Source organism: Pongo abelii, chromosome 2 (genome assembly GCF_028885655.2).
Source record: "Pongo abelii isolate AG06213 chromosome 2, NHGRI_mPonAbe1-v2.0_pri, whole genome shotgun sequence".
Taxonomy (NCBI): domain Eukaryota; kingdom Metazoa; phylum Chordata; class Mammalia; order Primates; family Hominidae; genus Pongo; species Pongo abelii.
The window spans coordinates 110,881,537-110,897,127 of NC_085928.1; the positions used below are offsets into that span (position 1 = coordinate 110,881,537).

The 15,591-nt window shown below is 42.8% G+C and overlaps 1 protein-coding gene across 20 annotated transcripts in view; it reads left to right on the plus strand.

Annotated features, from left to right (window-relative positions):
• The window catches only part of ANO10 (anoctamin 10), a 328,446-nt gene that overhangs the window by 77,001 nt on the left and 235,854 nt on the right, over positions 1–15,591 (plus strand). For 2 of the 20 annotated variants that reach the window (XM_063722553.1, XM_063722560.1), the window contains exons 1-2: positions 4,410–4,529; positions 13,921–13,979. The exons of 4 other annotated variants lie outside the window; for them this stretch is intronic. The gene's annotated coding sequence lies outside the window, so the exon portion shown is untranslated. Of the gene's footprint in view, positions 1–4,168; positions 4,775–8,349; positions 8,412–13,920; positions 13,980–15,591 lie in introns of those variants that run through there. 14 more of the 20 variants (XM_063722552.1, XM_063722559.1, XM_002813858.6 and 11 more) reach the window with 13 other exon arrangements.

Here is a 15,591-nt window from a genome sequence, read left to right on the forward strand (position 1 = left end):
ATCCCAGCTACTCGGGAGGCTGAGGCATGAGAATTGCTTGAACCTGGGAGGCGGAGGTTGCAGTGAGCCAGGAGTACGCCACTGTACTCCAGCCTGGGCGATACAGCGAGACTCAGTCTCAAAAAAAAAAAAAAAAGTGAAGAACACAGCATCATGAGATGTAAACAAGAAACCATGGAAGAATTTAAAAAGTAATTGGGCCAGGCATGGTGGCTCATGCCTGTAATCTCAGCCCTTTGGGAGGCCGAGGTGGGTGGGTCACTTGAGGTCAGGAGTTTGAGACCAGCCTGAACAACATGGTGAAACCCCGTCTCTACTAAAGATACAAAAGTTAGTTGGGTGTGGTGGCTTATGCCTATAGTCCCAGCTTCTTGGGAGGCTGAGGCAGGAGAAGCATTTGAACCCGTGAGGCGGAAGTTGCAGTGAGCCTAGATCATGCCACTGCACTCTAGCCTGGGGAACAGAGCTAGACTCGTTAAAAAAAAAAAAAAAGTAATTGAAGAGAGAGAGAGGTGGAGGTCTTTCTAAGTACAATACAACCCAGAAATAGTAAGTAGTAAAAGAAAAGCCTGGTAAAATTGACCAGTTAGAAATAGAAGTTTTCACGGCCAATAAACAAAAACAAAAACAAACAAAGTAGCATAAGATAAATCAAAGGACGTGACAAACTGAGGAAAAGTTTTGACATTCATATCTAAGAAAAAGGACTATTCTATTATATAAAGAGTTTCTATACATAGTAGAAAATTAGACAATACAAATAAATAGATAATTCACAGAAAATGAAAGACAAATGTCTCTTTAATCTGAGAAGATGCTCTCGAACTCACTCTTCATAAGAAAAATACGACTTAAAATGTTTTTTCAGGTATTAGATTGATGAGTTCCATTTCTGACCAAAATAGAGTAAGTCCACTGCTGCCCATGTCTCCTACTGATTGATCACTACTAAAACCTCTAGATAAAATATAAAGAACAACTACCCAAGGACTCTGAAAAGTAAATAATAGCAGGTGGATCATGATGGCAGGGAACTCAAAGCCTGCAGAAAGACAGATATAGTAGTAGTGAGATTCTTGTTTTTACTTTTTTCTCCTCTACCTCTTGGCTTTGATATGAGGACAGATGAATTGGGAATTGTCAACCAGACACTATCAGCAAAATGTCTGAGAGAAGCCGGACCATGTAGCCACAGGACCAGGAAAAAAGGCTGCTGTAAGCTAGAGAAAGTGATGGAAACTGCTGATTCCTTTTTTCTCTCCCTCCCTTTCTCTGAAGCCATTCCCAGTCAGGGAGCTGCCCTGCAGTGGTACGGTGACATGGTCACCTGGGAGAAAACCTGTCCTTCTGGACAGAGGAGTTGGGAAAAGGGACTCTTGGAAGCCAGAGAGAACATGGAGGAAATACCCAAAAAGAGACAAGTGGAGAAAGGAATCCCTAATTCTGTGTAATTGTGTGACATGCAGTCATAGGTAATTGATACAGTAGTTCTCCTTAGCCACAGTTTCTCTTTCCATGGTTTCAGTTACCTTCAGTCAACTGAGGTCAGAAAACATTACATGGAAAATTCCAGAAATAAACATTGCACAAGTTTTAAATTGTGTGCCATTCTGAGTATCGTGATGAAATCTCGCAGTGTCCTACTCCATCCCTTCTGCGATATGAATCATCTCTTTTTCTGGTGTATCCATACTGTAGGTCCTTGTATTAGTCCATTCTCATATGGCTATAAAGAAATAACTGAGACTGGGTAATTTATAAAGCAAAGAGGTTTAATTGGCTCTGGTTTTGCAGGCTGTACAGGAAGCATGATGCTGGCATCTGTTTGGCTTCTGGGAAGGCCTCAGGAAACTTAAAATCATGGCAGACAGCGAAGGGGGAGCAGGCATATCACATGGTGAGAGCAGGAGCAACAGAGAGAGAGCAAGATGCCACACACTTTTAAACAGCCAGATCTTGTGAAAAGTCTCTCACTATTTCGAGGACAGCACCAAGAGGATGGTGCTAAACCATTCATGAGAAATCTACCCCCATGATCCAATCACCTTGCACCAGGCCCCACCTCCACTACTGGAGATTACAATTCAACATGAGATTTGAGTGAGGACACAGATCCGAACTATATCAATGTTATATACCTTTTGGTCACTTAGCAGCCATCTAGGCTATCAGGTCGAAAAAACATAATATATACAGGGTTCAGTACTATCTGTGGTTTCAGGCATCCAGTGGGGGTATTGAAATGTGGCTAAGGGAGACTACTATATAGGGATCTATGTCATTAACTCAGGTTTGCCGTTTATGCTGTCCAACAATTTGCAATACTTAACAGAAAGTTTTAATTTGTTAATTGTGGAGATGAAATAAGATTATCCAAGAGAAAACGACTTTTATATTTCCATTCAATTTTTTTCGTAATTCCTCCAGCCACATAAATACAAGAAAATGAAATTATATGGAGGATGGCCATGAGTTCAAGGATGAGAAGATAGGAAGAGTACAATTTAAAAACAAAAGTCTAAGGAGTAATTCATGTCTAAACATATTAAAGTTCATAAATAATTTGTCCTGATTTTCAGAAGAAAGAGAGAACCTCTGAACATAACCACACAGGACCTACAAAAAGATAGCTGCACGAAAACTGGTTAATAATGTTGTGAGCTGCCATGATAGCATCAGAGGTCTAGAAAGAATGACAAACTTCTCCTACCAAGTAATTAGTCTTCTGCTCCTTTCTTTTAGTCTCCCTGCCTCCTGCCTGGAACCTGAAAGATGCAGAGAAGGGTGGGGAGTAAAGAACAGACCAGCCTTCTCCCCACTGCAGTTTGTTGAGGCATTGATCTGGCCAAAGCTGGATGTATGGAGGCAGAAAGTGTTCAATCAGTTTTTTAATTTTTCATTTCGGAGTTACTGCTTGTCTGCTATGGACCTAACACCGTTCTAAATATTGGGGCTGGTAATCCTCCATTATCTGTGGGAGATACATTCCAAGATCCACAGTGGATGCTTGAAACTGAGGATAGTATAAAACTGTATGTATACTATGTTTTTTCCTACACATACATACATACTATGATAAAGTTTCATTTATAAATTAGGTACTGTAAGGGATTAACAACAATGAATAATAATAAAATAGAACAATTATAAAAGTAGACTGTAATAAAAGGTGAATATGGTCTCTCTCTCTCTCTCCAAATATCTTATTGTTCTGGCCTCACCTATTTTCAGACTGTGGTAGACCCTGGGTAACTAAAAACACTTAAAGCCGACAGGGCGCGGTGGCTCACGCCTGTAATCCCAGCACTTTGGAAAACCGAGGCAGGCGGATCACCTGAGGTCAGGAGTTCGAGACCAGCCTGGCCAACATAGTGAAACCCTGTCTCTACAAAAAATACAAAAATTAGCTGGGCGTGGTGGTGCGCGCCTGTAATCCAAGCTACTCAGGAGGCTGAGGCAGGAGAATCGCTTGAAGCCGGGAGGCGGAGGTTGCAGTGAGCCGAGACTGCGCCACTGCACTCCAGCCTGGGTGACATTGCGAGGCTCTATCTCAAAACAACAACAAAAAGTCAAAAAGTGTGGTGGACAGAAGATATAGGAGAGCAGGTAAGGAAATGGTGGGGTGAGGAGGAGATGAGAACAGGTATTAAGTAGGATGGTCAGAAAGGGCCTCAGGGAGAAAGTGAGAGCCCAGCAAACACTGAGGGAGGTGAGGAAGTGAACCAAGCAGCTATCCGAGGGAAGAGCTTTCCGGGCAGAGGGAATGGCTGGGGCAAAGACCCTGAGCCTGGAGGTGGAAAGGTGTCTGGCGATTTCTAGGAGGAGCAAGGGTTTTGGGATTTGGCTGTGGTTGGATGTCAGGTTTTAATTATAAAAGGATCTGCGTTTTTCACAACTTGAAAGTGAGCTACAGTTAAAATGAGACTTGTTCTTATACCTGAAAGTGACCAGAAAATTAGGTTCTGGTCTTTAAGAGATGGAAGAGGGAAATGTGAAGGGGCGTATTCCTTTCCCCTGCCCCGACCGCTCTCGGTTGGAGAGACCAGCGACGTGCCGCCCCGGCTCGGAGTGACGGCCTAACCAGGCCTCTGCCTTCTCGGCCGCGCCTCTCCCGCTGCCGTCCGGATCTCGATGGGTGGTACAGTACGTTAGGCACGTCCCTCCCTTTCTCCCGGCCTGGGCTCCTGTTCCAGGCGACAGCCCAATCAAGGCTGCCTTTTGTTTCTTCGGACCGGTTCCAGTCTAGGTTCTCGTCCACTACGATCGCCCAGTGAGGCCCCGCCCCTCCCACCGCGGTTCCGCCCCTCCCGGAGGGACCGCCCAGTGAGGCCCCGCCTCTCCCGCCGCGGCCCCGCCCCCTCCTGCGTGTGACAGCATCTAGACCCCGCCGCGTCCGCCACGCCCAGCGCTCGGCGGCTCCCGCCCCACTAGCCTGGCCCGCCCCCCGCACCGAGCGCTCTTTCGCCCGGCCTCCGGTTCTCGCCGGCTCTCGGGCCCGCCTCCGAAGACGTGGAGTGCAGCGGCGGCCGGTGAGTCGGGGAGGGCCCCTCGGACCCCCAGCTGTCGGCGGCAGAGCCCGGCTCAGTGCAACCACAGAGCCCCAGTCGCTGCAGGCTCCAGGAGCTCCTCCCGGCCGCCGCCCTGCGTTCCCGGGCCGCCTCCCGGTGCCAGCACCCCTGGGGATGGGAAGTGGGACCAGGATGGGCGCGGAGGCTGTGGGGGCAGGGACGAGTGAAGGTGTTGCGGGGAGCGGCGGTCGCAGGGGAGGAGAGAGGTTTGTGGAGGGGATTATGGGTCTGGGGCGAGGGTTTGAGTCCTGAGAGAAACGCGGTGAGGCGGAAATTTGGGGCTGGTGGAGTCAGGATGGAGGATGTTGGGGGCCTCAGCGCTCTGGGGAAGGAGGCAGTGAGTGGGGTGGTCGGCGGAGCGGAGTGAAGGGTGGTTTTTAGAAGGGCCAGCTCGTGGGGCCTGGGATTCTTGCTTCCCGGGCAGTCCGGGGATCAGGGCGGACTAGGCTGTCTCCAATTGGGCAGGTTTGGCCGGAGCGGGCTTGCAGGATAATGCTCACATCGAGGTGACGGGGTTTCCAGGCTTTTGACTGGGACATACTATACAGTTTAAATAATAGATACCTGTCTGGCTAGTGCCTGGGACACCTGAGAAACGTGGATGGAATGGGGTTCTCCCCTACAGGCAGCGTCTGATTTTCTGGGTGCCTTCACAGCACCAGCATTGGTGTGCGCTGCCTTCTGTAAAACCTTATATTCCAGCAGGACGGTGTATGGAGATCCCAGACTTAAAAAGTGCAGCTGAGGTTTATTCAGACTCAAGACACAGTTGTATCATATTGCCTTAAATCCTGCGGAGTTTAAATCTAATCCTGTGGGGTTTAAAGCGGTTAAATCCACTTTGTAGTGTCTACTTTTAATTTAAAGTCATACAAATCTAGAGGACTAGATGTTTTCTAAGGGCCCATTCTGCATGATAAACAGTTTAAAATTCGCTATGGAAAGTAAATCATCTGTTCTGAACAGCTGTTGCTGAAAGAATCGTAGAGTTGCAGATGAATGAAATTTGAAAGATCTAAAATAATGGAAGGGCATAGAAAAGTCTTGATAAATTGAAGTGTGTATATGCACTTAAACCTACTGAAACTTTTTTTTTTTTGAGACAGAGTCTTGCTCTGTCGCCCAGGCTGGAGTGCAGTGGCACAATGTCTGCTCACTGCAACCTTCGCCCCTCAGGTTCAAGCGATTCTCCCGAGTAGCTGGGATTATAGGCGCCTGCCACCACGCCCGGCTAATTTTTGTGTTTTTAGTAGAGATGGGGTTCCACCATGTTGGCCAGGCTGGTCTTGAACTCCTGACCTCAGGTAATCCTCCCACCTCAGCCTCCCAAACTGCTGGGATTACAGACGTGAGCCACCATGCTGGCCAACTTTTTTCACTGTAGACAACTTGGAAGACAGAGAAAATTATAAGGATGAAAATTAAAATCTGTAGTTTTGCCACATGTAATAACATTTTGATGCATTTCTTCCTAATTTTTGTATTTTTGTGTATATGAATGTACACAAAATTAGGGTAGTATTGTTACATAATTGGGGTAATATTGTTATATTACTTCGTACTTTTGCTTTTTCTTTCCACCTTACATTTTCTCACTTAGCATTTTTGTGGATCAAATTCTTCTTAAACATTTTTGAAAATGCTTGTATAATCATCATGTGGATTCATTCTTTTTTTAAATATTAGAGTTTTAGTTATGTGCCTAGTACTGTGCTTGGAGGTGAAAAATCAGTGTTCCTCAGATATATTTGTCATGGCTTGCATGAGAGCTGTACTAAGCCTATTTCTCATCTGTCAGTTAAATTGTCTCTAGCCTTCTGTTTTTATAGGCAATAAACCTTTGTTTTAATGGTTAAAAGCTCACAATAAGTCTCATGTCATGTGTGAATCAAAAACTGTTATTTTTAATGTGTATGAGTTTTTGTGTGTATGTGTTAGGAAATTACGGAATTTTGGGGTGAAGAGGATTTTTTTTTTTTTTTTTTTTTTTTTTTGGACAAGATCTCACTCTGTTGCCCAAACTGGAGTGCGTGCAGTGGTGCAGTCACAGCTCACCGCAGTCTTGACCTCTGGGGTCAGGTGATCCTCCCGTCTCAGCCTCCTGGGTAACTGGGACTACAGGCGAGAGCTTCACCATATCCAGCTAATTTTTTTTTTTTTTTTGTATTTATTGTAGAGACAGGGTTTTGCCATGTTGCCCAGGCTGGTCTTGAACTCCTGAGCTCAATAGATCCACGCGCCAACAGACTCCCAAAGTGCTGGGATTACAGGCCTCAGCCACTGTGCCCAGCCCCTGGAAGAGGCTCTTTTTAAAAAGTTTCTCGTTTTGAAATAATTTTAGATTTACAAAAAGTTGCAAAAATAGTACAAATTTCCTTATGCCCTTCACCTAGCTTCCCCAGATGTGAACATCTTAGATGATTGATGGTGCAATTGTTGAAACCAGGAAATTGACATTGATACAATTCTGTTAGTGTAATCTACAGACCTTATTCAAATTTTGCTAATTGTCCCCCTAATGTTTAGGATCCAGTCTGAGATCCTGCACTGTATTTAGTCGTCATATGTCCTTAGCCTCTTTTAACCTGAGCATCCTCCTAAACAGGATGACCTGGTGCAGACCTGTAAAGTGAAGCAGGCCTGCTAGAAAGCACACATCTCCCCTGAATTCATATCCAAAACCCATCCCTTAGAAGGGGATATATATCTTCCTTTTCTATATGAATAGACTACTGTTTGATTAAGGTTAACCACAGCCAGGCACGGTGGCTCACGCCTGTAATCCCAGCACTTTGGGAGGCCAAGGCGGGCGGATCACGAGATCAGGAGATCGAGACCATCCTGGCTAACACGGCGAAACCCCGTCTCTACTAAAAATACAAAAAAAAATAGCGGAGCATGGTGGCGGACGCCTGTAGTCCCAGCTACTCCGGAGGCTGAGGCAGGATGGCGTGAACCCGGGAGGCGGAGCTTGCAGTGAGCAGAGATTGCGCCACTGCACTCTAGCCTGGGCGACAGAGCGAGACTCCGTCTCAAAAAAAAAAAAACAAAAACAAAAAGACGTATAACTAATAAGGTGCCTTTTAATTACTTTTATATGCCATTTCTAAATCATCTGGGAGTTACAGACTAGAAAGTATGATCTGAGTAATCCATGCTTATTATCTCTTTTATTAGTCTATGAATTGGCAGTGGGAATCTTTCAAAAACAGAGTGCCAGATGCTGACTCCAGCCCCTGGGTCTTTTGGAGGAAAGAGTAATGGCCTTTACTCTTTACTAAGTGTGATCAACTTGTCTCAGTTTTAAAGGTCTGTGTCTTGGGAACTTCTTCAGCCCAGGGCAACCTCATAGCCTCTAGAGCATTTCTACTAAGAAGCCACAGTATATTCCTGCATTATTCTAGCCAAAACAAGCAAACTCTTGGTAGTATCTGGGGTAATGAGAGTAGATGGAGGCATGAGTGAGAGGAGGAAATATTCTTGTTTTCCTCACTGGTGCTTCCATGGCTAGACTCAGTTGGGTGATTGTGTGCAGAGGTTAGTGCAGCATCTAATCAGGCCTGGGCTGTTGTGGCAGGACTGTCTTCGGTATCCTGTGTCTCAGCTCTCCTGTACCTTCCTGTGGAATCTTAAGGGCATGGAGTTCCCTCAGGGAGTGGTCCTCACCAGCTTCCCTAAGTTATCTGTGTTACTGAGAAACTATTATAGTAAGGATGGGTATATGCGGGGCTGATTCTCCATTCTCACGTCTGTCTACATCTGTGTAACTCCCCAAGGCAGCTGCCCTAGGTACAAGGAGGGAGGCTCCTACAGTTGCTCTCACCATTAACTGCCTGCCTGTAGGTAAGTAGTGTCTCCGCATCTCGGGTCCTCTGTAGATGGCCTGGCCCTCTTTTAGCCTGGCCATTAAAATTGCAACTTTTGTCCTATGGAGATTCCTCTCATCTTCCAGCTTGAGCAGTGCAGTCCTTCATTTTTCTCTTACTGAAGTGTTTCCTATTCTGCTTCATAACTGAGAATACTTTTCGTTCCTGTTTCTCCTTGAATCTGGAATAAGGTGATTCCTGAAGACAGTGTTATGCATTTCCTTCTTAACCTTTGAGTTTGTGATAATTCCATTGACTTTTTTTTTTCTTTACCCAAATTCAGGAAAAGAATAATCCCCAGAATAAAGAATCCATTATTCTTTTCCTGATCTTTATTAAAATAACTCCCCACTCTCCGCACACTCCCCTGACCTCTCCATGGTGAACTCACAGTGTGTTTCTCTACATCTTGACCACAGTGGTCAGACTTTACCTCTTGTGGGCCAGTGATCCAGTTGTTAATGTAAAAGCCACATGAATTTAACTTATTTGTAGGTCTCTCTTTGACCCTGTGTGCAATTCAACACATGATAAAGAACACAATCTGGGATCGCTGTCTCATGATCCCATGCCCCAGGGCCTGTGTGGAACCTGGCTGCTCTGTGCCTCATAATCAGCCTGGCTACTGTCCTGGCTGAGAGTCCCAATCAAAGGAGGATATTGGCTGCAATAGCAGAAATCATTCTATGCTTTGGTGCCCAGGAAGTCTGTATGGTCAAGTCATTGTTTGTTTTTAGATTGGTCCCGACTGGAACCATAAGGTTTGTGCTACACCTGCAGGAACACTTAATGCCTTCATGTCCCTGTTTGGTATTTTGGTTCCACTTTTTCATTTCGTATGCTTGGTAATGGTAGAGCAAGTTCCCATTAAGACCCTCTGGTAAAAGTAGATTCCAGAACTCAGTTTAGGCCAAGGCTGCCATGAGGCTTCTTGTTTCTACCACTTTGCACCTTACACTTGATATTTACGTCATTGAGCCAGCTAATTAGAGAAGAGAGACTGGAGCAAGCCTGGCCAGGGAACTGCAAGATGAAAGTCTGTCATATCCATAACCCTGCTGCATGAAAAAACACAGAGAGGGGCAGGAATAACCCAAAGAGAGGGGATCCCCAGAGGTTTCACTATACAGGCAATTCCCTGAGGAGTGGACATACCCAGGTGGGATTACCATATGGGGACAGACATTTCCTGAGCAGAGGGCACCCCTGGATGGAACTGCAGGGACAGAAAGAAGAGACAGCTTAAGTAAGCTGGCCTGTATGTGCACTGTGGCATAACGGCTGGCACAAGTGTAGAGTGACTGAAAATGGGCACAAGAGGAGCAGAGCTGGTTCTTACTGTGGACTGTGTCACTGCAGTGTTCAAAGCTCCAAAAGCATCTTATGTCCTGGAGCCTTGGGCTAGTCTTACCAGCTTCCACTAAAAAAGCCCAGCAGCCTGTCTTCCCTCTACCTACATGATTCTCATTGCTTAAAGCAGAATCCAGGTAATGCCAGCACTTCTGTTGGTCTTGAGGTTATTATTGAGCTGCAGCATGCACCTGCATGATTGTAGCAAGGCTAGTGTTATTTTTTGATGATGAGGGAATAATATGGGCTTTGACTATATTGGCTGGTAAGTTCACAAGAAGAAAAAACAAAAGGTTGTCTTCTGATGGCATGGTGGTGTTCAAAGAGCATTGGATTCCAGTTCTGCTTCTGCCACACCGGTGGTGTGACTTTGGGTCTGAATAACATGATAGCGAGGGCTTAACTGATCTCTAAGTTTCCTTCCCCTCTTAAAGAGTCTATCGTTGTCCAGCTCTCTGAAGCTTTGCAGTCTCCTGGATAGGTGCTGGATGGAAGATGATATGCTTATGTACGGATCCTTTTATTTCACATACTGTTGAGTATGTGACCTTTCTTCAGAACAAACCAAATTTTAAATCTAGGTAGCTTTTATACAAGGTTGGCATGTTTCTAATCTGGTGAAGAAAAGCAAAATATCTTGTATCATATCGTTAAAAAATCCCATTTGGCGGCCGGGTGCGGTGGCTCACGCCTGTAATCCCAGCACTTTGGGAGGCCGAGGTGGGCGGATCACAAGGTCAGGAGATCGAGACCATCCTGGCTAACACGATGAAACCCCGTCGCTACTAAAAATACAAAAACTTAGCTGGGCGTGGTGGCATGCACCCGTAGTCCCAGCTACTCAGGAGGCTGAGGCAGGAGAATCGCTTGAACCCAGGAGGCAGAAATTGCAGTGAGCCGAGATCGCACCACTGCACTCCAGCCTGGGCAACAGAATGAGACTCCATCTCCAAAAAAAAAAAAAAAATATATATATATATATATATATATATATATATATGAAATTTGGCTTTAACTGAAGTGTGTAATTTACATTTGCTGTTGAAAATGTGAGGCTTCTATACTATTTTACAAATACAGAGCCACTTTTTTTCTGATTATAAAAAATACCCACTCATTAAAAATCAAATTAAAAAAAGTAAATAATAAAATAAAAATTATCCCAAATGCTACTACCTAGGAAGAACAACTTGGAGAAATGTATCTGAGTAGCCATTGATGCAGCTTTTATTCACATAAACAGACACACACACACACACAATAGCTTGATGTGTGCATATACACATGCTTCAGGATGTGGACTTTGGTGTCAGGCTGTCTAGTTGTGAGTCCCAGCTCCCCTGTTTGCTACTGCAAGATACTGGACAATCTATTTAATCTCTTTCACCTAAGTTTTCTCGTTGGTAAAATGGTAGCATTAAAGTTTCTTCTTCAAGGGGTGAGGATTAATTCACATAAAAATGTACACTGGGCTACAGTGTACATTTGCATGTAGTAAATCATTAGCAAATGATAGCTGGTGTTATTTTGATATTACTATGTATTTATTATATATATTTATATGATCATACTTTACATTTTTTACCTTACAATGTGTTAGGAAATCTCTCCATGTTAATAAATATAGTTGGGTCTGTATCTCAGTATTAATGGTTCTATTGTATTCTTGTACCAGACTTTAGCCAATTTCTTGTTGATGGACATTGAAGTATTAAGTTGTTTTTTGCCATAAATGCATAAATAAAAATCTGTAATGAACTTTTACATGCATATTTGGCTTAATTATCTTTTTGAGATAAATTCCATAAAAAACTGTAATGAACCTATGTGTGTGTATATATATATATATATATAGTTTTCTTCTAAGAATTCGGGATAAATTCTTAGAAATAGCATTGTTATGTTGAAGAGTATGAATGTTTAATATTATTTTTCTTGCTGCCTCTCTGCTTTCTGGAAATGTGATATCAAATTATGACATCTATCAGCAATGTGTGAAAATGGTAGATTTTCTACACCTATCCCCAAACTGGGTTCTTTCCATTTGTTAGCTTCAGCTGATTTGAAAAGGGAAGAGTATTTTATTGTTACTTTGCATTTTTAAAATTGGTGACTCTGGACATCTTTTCAAATGTGTCTTGGCATATTTGTTTTATGAGTTGTATTTTTATGTTTTTTTATTTTCTGTTGTTGATTTGTAAGAACTCTTTGTATATCAGGGATAGTGAAATTTGTCTGTCATATTGCAAATATTGTTAAGGTTGTGCCTTGCATAATGAAAGGCATAAAGTATCTCAAATGAGAATAATCAGTGAGCAAATAATGTATGAGTTTGTAGATAGTGCTCATATACGTGTTTAGAATGGAAACCTGCTTTTAGTGTCTCAGCAAAATTGTTTTATGATCTGGTTATTATGAATAAGGTTGTCCTTTTATTACTCACATTGAACAATGCATAAATGTTCAAAAACGTTGACCTTTGATGCACGTCCCCACATACTCTGCGGAACACTTTATTGTTCCCTTAAACTAGACATTCTTTCCAACTTTGCTATTTTTTCACACATAGTTATTCTTCCCATATCCAAGATTGGAAACCTTGGGGTTTTCTGTGTATCTAGTTTAAGTTGAACACTGTTTGGCTCCCATCATCCCTTCCCAGACAGTGCCCTCTCCTGAGGCTACCCCTACTTTTTGGGTTCCTGCTACTGTACTTAGCCCATGTGTTAGAATAATTTGATGCATGCTTGCTTCTGCTACTAGACTAAGGGCTCCTCAAAAGCAAGGTGTAGACTTTATTTACCTTTGTACCTTTCGACTCTCATGGCCTGGCTCATAGTAAGCACATGATAAGTGTTTATTGTATTTGATATTTCCATTTTGAAGGTGATGAACTCAGCCTCTGTATTCTGCTAGTAGGTTAATATTCTCCCCCACCAGCTTTTTATTATGAAAAATTTCAGTCAGGAGAGTTAAAAGAATACTACAAAGAATACCCATATTCTCGCCCAATAGATTTACTTGCTGAGATTTGTATTACTCTCACACAAAATCCTCTGCTCAGAAACCTACAAGAATGTACTGGCCATTGGATCAGATGTAAACTATAGCGTTTGTTATCCTTAAATGGCTGCATCTAATAAAACGTAGCCCCTCTGCTCTGGTCAGGCCAGTCTTCTTCTTGTTCTTTTCCCATGCTGTCTTTATTCTTGCTTCATTGATTTTACACATTGTTCCCTTTTGTAGAACATGCGTCCCCCCATTGCCTGGTCCAAAATTTTTATGCATTAAGTGTTTGACTGCATTATTAGCTATTTGGAGGTGACCAGTAGATTTTGTCTTGATCTGATTTCCTTCATTGAACCTAGCATGTTGAATATTGATTTGGCTGGTATATTTCAATAGCATTCCTGATACATTTGGAGTATAACTTGAATTTTTTTTTTTTTTTGAGACAGAGTCTTGCTTTGTCTGTCACCCAGGCTGGAGTGCAGTGGTGTGACCTTGGCTCACTGCAACTGCAACCTCCACCTCCCGGGTTCAAGCAATTCTCTTGCTTCAGTCTCCCGAGTAGCTGGGATTACAGGCGTGCACCACCACGCCTGGCTAATTTTTGTATTTTTAGTAGAGACGAGGTTCCACCATGTTGGCCAGGCTGGTCTCGAACTCCTGACCTCAGGTGATCTACCCACCTCTGCCTCCCAAAGTGTTGGGATTATAGGGGTGAGCCACCGCACCCAGCCGGGAGTATAATTTTAATTCAACATTCACTTAGAAGGCCATTTTTGCCCCTGACAAAACCTAAGCTCTGTTAGAGGAAAAAAAAAGTTGAATGGTTCAAGCCAGATATCCTGAATCTGTTTAATCAGATTGCTGCAAGATTATAATTTCTACTGAAGAAAGGAAAGATGTTATGCAGTGTTATCCACTCCTTTGTGATTGTTCCCTTGAGTTTGATTTACCTTTATAGTTTGGAGTCATTAAAGCTTGTATGAAGTGCACAGTTAGAATAAGTAAGTCTAAAGTCTGAAAATTGCCCTGGTTGAGAATCACTGGGTTAGATAGGGTCACCTGAAAAACATTTTAGAGCAAGGCCTTTAAGCCTTAAGTGACTGACTCCATTTGTATGTCTCCAGGTTGGCTCTACTATTTTGCAAGCTTGGTAACAGAGCTGAAGGTGGTATCCCTGGGAAAGGTAGGAAACTGGGAAGGAAGCTGAGACTGGGGAGAAGTTTATGTTTAGTTTTGGTTTTATTGAGACAAGTTTTAGTGAGATAACAGTGTTGGAAACTCCTGAGGGAGCTCAGCTTAGAAGACAAAACTAGAGACAGATTGCAAAGACAGCAACAGAGGTTAGAGTTTGAATTTAAGAGAAAGAAAGAGGGTTTAGAGGGATAAATAATACAGAAAGAAGGCAAAAGTCTTGAGATTGTTTCTTGGGCATATATATATTATACAATATTTAATTTTCTTTATTCCACTGCACTTAAAGGAGGAATGATTTGGGCATATTTTTGCAGATAGTGGTGGGAGAGGCCAGAAGGAAAAGGAGATTCTAGAGGTAGGGAGAGAATCAAGGTAAGAAAGCCTTCTGGAAACCAAGGAAAGAGTCTATGGTAACTTTGAATTTAAATGGAAGTGTTTTGTTTTTTGTGCATCTAAAAGTGTTATTAATATTTTTTAACAGCAAGTTTGGGCTATTCCAACAAGAGTATCTTTGACACACTAGGTAGACTACCTCTACCCTATGGCTACTTATTTTACTATCAGCCTTATTATATTTGTTCTTGCTGGTTAGAGCTGGAAACTTGATCAGAGTTGACTAGAATTTCTCTGAAGAGAGTTTAATTCCAGAGTTTTAATATTCTATTTATACTAGTAGCCAGTAATAAAAAGGTTACCATTTGTTGCATGCCTACTATGTGGCAAGCACTGTGCTGTACATGTCTGTCATTTCCTCTCACACCATTCAGTGTGGCATGTACTTTTATTAATCCCACTTTACAGAAGAGGATAAATAAATTGCCTAAGGTCACATAACTGAGAGGTCATGAATTGAATTTGAATTTATGTCTGTCTGTCTCCAGAGATCAAGCTCTTAACCAATTCTAATAGTTAGGCATAATTAACCAAAGTCCAAATCACTAGAACAAAACAAGACAGAGGGATTGTATACTATTAATCAGAGTAAGCTAGACTGCTGTATTGTTTAAATCCTGACATATGTAATAGGCTCAAACATAATAGATTTCTCACTCATGTAACTGTTCAAGGCAGGTATTCTGGATTGGTAGGTGGCTCAACTCCCTTCTGATTTAGGAAGCCATACTTTCCTGTCTTGTATCTTCCCAGTATCTCAGGGGCCCATGAAAAGGGAAATAAAACATTGAGGAGAGATAGAACCACTCCCTTAAAAGCCTTGGTCTGGAGTTGTGAGTACTTCTGCTCACATACTATTGTCTAGAATTTAGTCTCATGCTCACCTAACTCCAACTGTGTGGAAAATGTAGCCTAGCCGTGTACTTAGACAAAGAAAGGGAGAGTGGATTTCAGAGGATGGCTCAAATCTCTGCCACAGGAACCAAGGAAAAAGGATTGGGTAGAGAACTAGACAAGAAACCTTAGACAAGGTCCTGAAGATTCTCTTGATATTCTCCTGAAGTTATCCTAAAAATGCAGGTTCTTTTGGGGTTCATTTCAGTCAATAGGATACAATTTCATAGGCTTTCATTTTTACAGATTGGAAAGGACTACTTATTAATTGCCCATTAAATAAATTATTGAGGATTACTGATATTTAGTATTCA